The sequence below is a fragment of the Pinus tabuliformis genome, chromosome Q (assembly GCF_031772625.1).
Source record: "Pinus tabuliformis cultivar Carrire ecotype Pingquan chromosome Q, CPIR1, whole genome shotgun sequence".
NCBI lineage: Eukaryota > Viridiplantae > Streptophyta > Pinopsida > Pinales > Pinaceae > Pinus > Pinus tabuliformis.
In genome coordinates, this window is record NC_142296.1 from 147,697,746 (window position 1) to 147,706,954 (window position 9,209).

Below are 9,209 nucleotides of genomic sequence, written 5' to 3' on the forward strand. Positions count from 1 at the left end.
CTGAATCTTACTCTTGTCTGAGTTGATACTCTGCACTCTACAATAAACATCAATTTGCCTGATCCGATTATCCAAATCATCTACATTAAACTCTTCATCATATATTGGTAAATCAAATTTAACATCTAATTTAATCAAAGATGTCTTCATTTTATGTTCAAGGCTATTAAGAGGTGTGAGAAAGTTTTCTTCTTTCCCTTTGCCTTTAGAGTGCTCATGGAGGAGAGATTCTTCTTCTCCTTTTTCTTTGGAGCGCGATGAATCTTCATCTTTACCTTTGTTAAACTCCGTGTACATTCCCTCTACCATGGACCTCATGTCCAGGAAACTATCTATGAATTGGGGATCTGGTCCCAAGGGACTTTCTTCTCACATTTTCTTATTAGGACAAACACTTCCAATTTCTGATTTAGTTTCAACCACCTTGCCTTCTCCTAATTGAAGCTTTGATCTAGTTATCATTCAACAACAACATCCAGCACAAGCTTGTCTAACCTTAACAACCTACGAGCTTTGATACCACTTGATCTGAAATCACTCGTAAATGATCTTAGTTAATTAATGAAGGTATTACAGACTTATGTGCTAGGGGTTGTCTATGTTATTTTATGCAACGGATTGATAAGTTTGCGAAATACACAGACACTGAAACAGTAAGAGAACACAGCAATCAAGCACATAAACACAACAAATTTAATAAGGAGTTCACCCAATCCTCCTGGGCTATGTCTCTTGGTCTAGCCTTCAGTGGTGTCCTTTCTATTATGTCTTAAAATGTAGAGTTTTACAACAGTGAGCTCAAATCGAGTCTCACTTAACAGATAATGATCAATAGGGTTGTACTTGGATCCCCCAAGTCTCTAGAGTACACAGAATCCCCTTACTGAAACTCAACCTCAACAGGTCTCAGTGGTATGAGTCCAATTTGGTACTCAATACCTGACACGTATATATAGAGGAGTTGCTTGAACCTCTCAAGCCTTCTCTAGATTTCACAGACTCTCAAACACTCTCTGTCTCTATCTGCTCGATGTTTCCTTTGCCCTGCAGTTCAGCTCAGCTTCTCTGTTCTCTTCAATTTTTGCTTCTCCCTCTCTTTTCTCTCTTTTACTCCTTCTTCCCCTCTCTACTTTCTTCGTCTATTCATGACTTAAATCCAATCTGCTCCCTGACTGTTCTTTTTTGCTTCCCAGCTCTCTGGACCTCCTATCTCTGTCCACTGGAATTCCCCTACTCTACATCATCACCACTGTAACGCTTCACAAAGAGGTGGCCACCTGTTTCCCTCATGAACCGAGTGTCAATTCTCTTTGAACGGTCGTTATTTCCATTGCTCGAAGATCGCCCATGAAACTGTTCCCTTTGCCAACTCATCGGTCATGCAAGATCTAAAATCTTATCCGCCTCAGCCTATTTTCCTGTCGAATCTGGTCATCCATCGGGTTACTTATCCACTGTTGATCTGGGGCCTCCAGATCCTACGGTCTTTGTCCATATCGCACAGGTAAGTAGCATGCCCTTTACCTACATGATGAGAGCGGTTTTCTCTATCATCTACTGGATGCATGTCACCCTTTGTATGGAATCGCGCAGGATTGGGCCAAATCCTCTTACCGCTTAAGGGCCTTCTGATATCCTGCCGATTTTAGCACGGGGCCCTCCTTCTAATGGAATCGACAGTTTTTGTGCGATCTATGCTTTTCCCCGTGACCAAGTGCTCCAGGCTTTCCTTCACTGAGGGGGATGCTCTGCGATACGCGATTAGCACTAATCCTGTATCAGAAACTGCCTACATTTCTATATATGACTTCATGTTTTGCTAGTTTGTGCTAACACGCGGTTACCATGGGCCAACGGTCTACACGCTTTGACCGAGGGTCCTCGTTGCTCCATGCTAACCACAAATTTCCATTGTCTAGAGGTTATTTCTGATAAGCTCGACATCCATAGCACTTTGAAACTTTGGTACAAGTTTTATAGAGTTCAAGAAACTATAAGAGTGTTTAAGGATCCAATTTGGATCACTTCTCTTTATTGATAATCCATATTTCTAGTACAGACTCTGACTACCCTGCACACACAGCTGTAGGGTCTGCACACTCAGCTACGGACTTCTGCCCTAGTCCTCTGCACACTACACTACAAATCCTCTCCCTACGCTAAGACTCTTTGCTCATAGTTCTTAGAGACCCATATACTTACTGAGAAATCTTATTAACTACTGAACTGCTTTAGACTCTTCTAAGACTCCCTTTTTATACAATCCCATGTTCCACGGACCATGGGTAGATCTCTAAAGCTAACATGACTTATAAAAAAGAAGGGCATAAAACCCTTAGTAACTCTTTACATATTTGCACTCTACGGCCAAAAAATGTGGAGACTTTACATTCTTTCCTACAAAATTTGGGCTTTCTGCCGCAACACTGACCCCAAGGACATGTTCACAATAGCCCCCCAACACAAATCTGGCAATGTGCCCTCTAGTCACTTTGTTGGCATGGGGATCTTGTCGGAAAGACTCTAAGCTCCACTTGTACCACTACGACTTCGGTGGTGCATTATGTTGCCACCTGCTTCATCTGCTCAACCAGCTGCTCTATCACTGGCCCTATGCCAGCTACCTATACCTTCTATTGCATTTCCTACAAACTAGCAAGTTTTCTTTCAATGGTGGCCATGAGCACATATGCTTTGTCTAGCCAAGGCTTCAACTGAGCCTTCAATCATGCTTCCCTATGATGTGCTGTGTCAACCTACTCTTTCAGCAACTTTTGTTCTTGCAACTTCGCTAGCCTTTGGGTAATGGCGATGGTCCGCACCATCAGTTTAACCTCATCATATCACTATTGCAGCTCCCACGCCTCTATCTATAACCTCTACAAATTGGTATCCTCCTATAATCTAGTGACAACCTTGGGCGACTGCTCAAAGAGTGCAGTACAATCCTTTACTGTGGTATCTATGGCTTCAACGATGTCATTAACAACTGCCTCATGCTACTCTCTGAATTCTGTCTAAGTCAAAGGCTAGGCCTTCAACTCATGTTCTGTAATATTAAGGTTTAGTTAAAACTGAACCTTTGCCAACTCTTTTCTCACGTCGCACATTCTGGCAGTGAGCTTCCATATTCTCACATCCACTTGCTCATCTTTGGGAATTTCCAGTTCTGGGATAGACTTGCATGCCTCAGCCACTACCTCGGTCATGCACTCATTCTTGTCCATGATGGCCTTAAAGATCAATAATAGAATTCTTCTCTATAACCATCTGAGTGTTGTTCATTCTCTACTCACTGATAACATGTAGTGCGTGATATTCGCGGGCCCGAAGTTCTATGATCACACCATCCTACAAAGTGTGAAGGGCCTCAATTGGAAGCATGGCCAAATTGAGTCCAATCCCTTTGAGGGCGCTGACAATGGCCTTGTCAACTTCTACTTCTATAGTTAGTGCTCCATCCACTAGCGCTATTGCCCGAGGATCTAGTGTCCACACTATCCCTGCAGCTTCTAAGGTGCCAGGGGAAAAATGAGTTGATGTTGTGCTGCTCCATCCCACATTGTTTCGTACCTGTCACACATGGATCTACAGATAGCGCAAACCGATCTAAATGGCACGCAATGGTTGCTTCTACTGCTGCTCAAACTGTTGCAGCAGTTCCATGGATGCATCCCATACTGCATCACCAATGTCATTCAAATCACCTTCACTCAAGGTGATTGGGTCGAGGGATGTCTTTTTGGCCTTGGAATTCTTCCATGACCCTACTTTCTCCTATTCCCTAGTGCACTTAATCGGTAATGGAATAGTCTCCCAGTTTACTCCTCCTTGCTTTGATTGTTGTTCTTCCTCCTCTGCCTTCGGGGAAGGCGACTTCTAACTCCTGTGAGAGTCGTGCTCGTCCTCTTCTTCCTATCCTCTTATTCTCTTCGCGATAGCACACTCCGCCTTGGTCTTATCCTTAGCCTCCTTCTTTCTTTTCTTGGCCAATTATTCCATCTTCATCCTGGCCTCTTCCATTTTTCGCTTCATTGTAGACTTGCTAGAAGAAACTGTCAAGTCTGAAGCGGTGTGCCAATCTGTCGGCCAGTGGTCGAGGACCGTTGTGATAACATCATCTATGGCCAAGTATGGAAAGTCATACCACTTTTGTTTAGGATCCTTTAGCTCGTGCATCGAGAAATGGTGGAAATCCACCTTGAACTCCACAAACTCTGTCAACTGATCAAAAACTATTGGAGACAACCACGACTTGTGGTTGATTGCCATGTGGATATTCATCTCCATCAAGATCCAAAAGACCTTGTTATCATTGAACCTTTTGGGGTCCTTCGTATCCTAGTGTGAACTGAACTTTGTCACTTCCGGGAGGTCCTACATGACTAGAGGAAACTGATTATCATCTGGTAACTCCCACATGACCAACACTATGGATAGCAGTAGCCATGCATATTGAAATGTTTTTCTTTGATCCTTCACCTCTCTACAATTCACGAGGAACTCGTTGCAGAGGTAGTGTGCCCAGTTTAACTATATGTTCTCTATCTATTGGGCTGCTAATGACACTACTGGTGCCGACACTTCATCTGCACGACAATTCCTCATAATCTTTCATGCCAGGATCTGATCGGCTACCTTGAATGTAGGGTTGGTTATGCTAGTGATGGAGTAGCCATGAGACTTCTTAGTGAGCTTAAATTTATCCTTCATTGCTTTAGTGAGGTCGCGCTCACTTGTCTTTCTGCCAAATGCCATGGCCGAATTTTCTCCTGCATGCTGCAGCAAGTGATCCTATGGATTAGCATGTTAGTGATCGGTATCGACTCCTCTAGCCACAGGCACCCATCGTGCACTAAGCACAACCGCTACTTGATCACTATCATGGTTATGGGTGTGTGGTTATAATACGGTACCCATATCATGTTTAACGGACCAGCCTTATCCACCACGTTTACCCACTTTCTTGGCTCCAATATGGTCACACCTGAGTATTTATAGAAGACACAGTGCATGAGTTGATTAGTCGTTAAGTGGGGAAAATGCTCTGTATTAGCCAAGTCCCAATCCTCTAATTTTGAATGGGGGATGCACCCTAGGCATAGTCCTTCAAAGACTATCTTTTTCAGAATCAAGGGTGTATCCAGCATGAACTTCCTTTCATCAATGTCCTTCAAAACCTTTTTCTTGCCTTTGTGCAGAGGAATGTACTCGGGCAATTTAGAGATACGGTCAAACCCCTCAATGTCAACGTCCTATACCCCCTTGTCAATATCTTCCTCATCCATATGGATTCCTTCAACATCCTCTTCATGCTTTAGGTAGACTAGCTTGCCCTTCTCGTGCATGGTGTGCTTTTCCTTCTGTGGGTGCTTTCTAGGTGATGCGCGGACCGACTGTGGTGCTTTTTGCTTATATTTCCTTGATTTTGGACACTCTTTGGTCTATGTAGGCCTTCTCATGGGTGACCTAATGATTTGGGAACTTCTGCTGGTACTTCGACACTCACAACCTTCGGGGCAACTCCCTTAGCTGCCATTTCTTCTCTACTAATTGTGGTTTTTGTAGGAACTGACATGATACTAGACAACAACTACTACATTTCCTTTGGAAACTTCTGAAAAGTTGAGCTCACTGTCAAAGCTTCAAAGTAATCATGGTTCATATGTGCTTGAAAGATCAACGCCTCAATTCTCAAAATCCCAAGTGCTTTCTGCTAGGCAGCCACCTATAACTCATAGGATTTTTGAATTCAAATCCGACTGTTTCTCCCAAAATTACTTCATAAATGCTATATTGGTGGCATATTTTCACAGATCTTGCCCTTAAATTCTGACTTAAATGTTTCCCCCCACTCCATTTAGCCATTTTCTCCCTGTCAAGTCATGAACAATGACCATAAAGGTCACTTTCTGGTTGCCCTGTGCCATCCATTCTTAGATAGCATAGCTCCTCGCCCATTTCTGCTGACACTATGACATTACTTCATTCTTCACAGTTCCCCAATCGCACATCTCCCCAACTTGGGCAGTGTACTTTATATTCCCATGCCTCCTTTTAGTTGCCTGGAGTGCTAATATTGTGCTTCCATCATGTAGTCATCTAGCCGAATCATCATTGTATGGATTCAATCAGTTGCCATTTACTCACCATGGGATTGGTTCTCCATTCAACTTTACCAACTGAACTGTTCCACCATCGGTAATTTTGTTGATGACAAATGGCCCCAGCCAATGAATCCGAAATTTTCCTAGAAATTTCTCAAACTTGTTGTCATATAATAGAACTAAATCATTTACCTTGAAGGTGCATATTTTGATGTGCCGAATGTGCTATGCCTTTTTTCACTCATTTTGAACTTGTTGATGGAATCCAGCTAGAAATCTATCCTCCTCAAGCTCTGTGAGCTACGCAAGCCTTTCTTCTAGGGCTCCGCGATCCATCATTCTTGTGAACACTATTATGCATAGACTAGGTGAAATGTACTCCATTGACATCATAGCTTCCATGCCATAGACCAGCCTAAATGGTGTTTTTCTAGACAACTCCTTGCAAGTCGTTCTGTAAGCCTATAGTACCACGAGTATGCACACATCCTAGTCATTCCTTCGAGCATTGAAATCCTTTGTTAACGCGTTCTCCAGTATCTTATTAAACTCTTCTATCATTCCATTAGCCTGTGAGCGATAGGGTCACTACAAGAAAGAAGGCCAATAGTGAGGGTCATTCCTATGACTGACCATTAAGGTCTGTCACCAATGTCACATATGGTGACGGTGTTTAAAAAAGCATTGTTGTAAGTGTATATAGTGATGGTCCTTTAAGGTTTGTCAACAAAGCCATTTTTAATGACACTTTTGGTGAGGGTCATTAAAGGCCCGTCACTAATTCTCTCTTTGGTGACACTTTTGGTGAGGTTCGTTAAAGGCCCATCACTAATTCTCTCTTTGGTGACACTTCTAGTGACGATCTTTTATTGACCAACACTAATGATCTTTTTGGTTACTTTTGGTGATGGTCAATAAATTTTTGTTATAATTAATCATTCCAATTATTTTTTGATGATTCTTCATGCCTATGATGGACATATAAGGTCCATCACTAATGTCTCATATGGTGACTGTATTTAAAAAATTGTTGTTGTAAGGGTATATAGTGATGGTCCTTTAAGGTTCTCCAGCAAAGCGATTTTCAATGATAGTTTTGGTGAGGGTCGTTAAAGGCTTGTCACTAACTCTCTCTTTGGTGACACTTTTGGTGAGGGTCATTAAAGGCCCATCACTAATTCTCTCTTTTGAGACGCTTCTAGTGACGATCTTTTATTGACCCTCACCAATTCTCTTTTCGGTTACTTTTGGTGACGGTAAAAAAATGTTCGTCATAATTTATCATTCCAATGAGTTTTTGTTGACTCTATGCACCTGTTACTATATTTTTTGTCAAAATATAATGATTTAAGACCATTTTTGTGGAGTCTTTTTCGTTATGTGTCCAAGGTCATAGTGGTTATAATAGTTAGTCAATTTGTTAAGAAAAAATTAGTGTGTATCATTTTTCTCAAGTCATAAGAATATAGTTTTCCTATGAGTCAACACATGATTCATCTCTATTAGGTTTATTACCAAACAAATTTCCTGTAAATAAAGTTCCACTAGTGTGTGTAGGAACTATATTATTTAATACATAATCAAGCTCTGTCAATTCTATCAATGAGAGAGACCTAGCACTCCTCAACACTCATGGCGCACCTTAACATGCTTTGGAATGGTACACTAACATTCCTTGTCACCTCGCATGCCTTGCAACATATTTGTACCTTGAACATCTATGTACCTAGAATATCTTTCCATGAGTAGGACGCCCAAGCACATGTTGGCATTCCCTACCATAGCATAGCACTACCCTATTAGGTATTAGCATGCCCTGTAGTCCCTGCCATTCCCTGGAACACCTTGGAATGGTATTGCATTAACAAACATTAGCACTTTTCACACATTGGCACTTGGCACGTATTGGAACATATTATTATTCTGCCTAGAATTCCCCTTTTGAAAAGGATAAAGTCTCCACTTATTAACCCTCTTATGTGTTCATTTCCTTGCATTTTAGCTTGGTTATTCCTTTTGTTAACATGAAAATCCTTGACGCATATTAGAATACTCTAGCACCCTCCACATCCTAGCATCATGCCTTGGAACTATTTGGCACATGTTAGCACACCCCGAAACTACCTAGCACACTCTAGCACTCCTTGACATTCCCTGATGTTCCCTGGCATGCCTTACCCGTGCTTAGCATACCTTGTCACTCCCTCCTTGGCATGACAACTAGCATTCATTGACACTCCCTGACACACCCTCATATTTATTCTCTTCCATGCATTTTGACCTAGTGCTCCCTTGTGTTTTCATAGTACTCCCTAACACTCCTCATCATTCATTGGCACTATCTAGAATACCTTAACACTCTTCGATATGCTCTGCCACTTCATACCATGCATCACACTCCCTAACGGACATTGTCACTTGGCACGTGTTGGCACTTGGCAAGTCTTATTAGCATGTTTGGCATGTGTTAAGGTGAATTGGTATGCTTTGGCATGGTTTAATATTAAAGTTATTTGATATCAGTTAGTAGAAACTAGATGAGAAGAAACAGAGGAAGATTTGGCACTTAGAATGCATTGAAACTTGGCAGTTGGCACCTATTGGCACCTAATGTTGGTGTGCCTAGCATGCCCCTCATGGAAAGGGTAATATGATGACTTATTAACCCTATTTTGTACTCGTTTCCTTGTAGTATACCTTGTTCCTCCCTTCTGTTGTCTTGACAATCCCCGGCATGCATTGTCACATCCTTGTACATGGTGGCATGTAATAACACTTGGAACATCTTAGCTTGTTTCACATATCTTCATACTATCTGGCACATGTTTGCATGCCCTAGCATTCCCTAACACACCTTGGTGGTCATGACCTCACAACTAGCATTACATTTTTCCATGACTTGGGAACCTTACATTCACTACAACACCTTGGCACCCCCTATTTGCCATGCCCTCTATTATCCTCTAGGATGTCCTAAGTTGATGAGGAGATCGATGGAGGTAACCACAGATCATGCTTTAGTTTGGTAGCTAGCCCTACCAAACCATAGAAGGCTCTCTCTATGGAATCAAAACCAAGAGGTGACTGGAATGTAAAGGATTC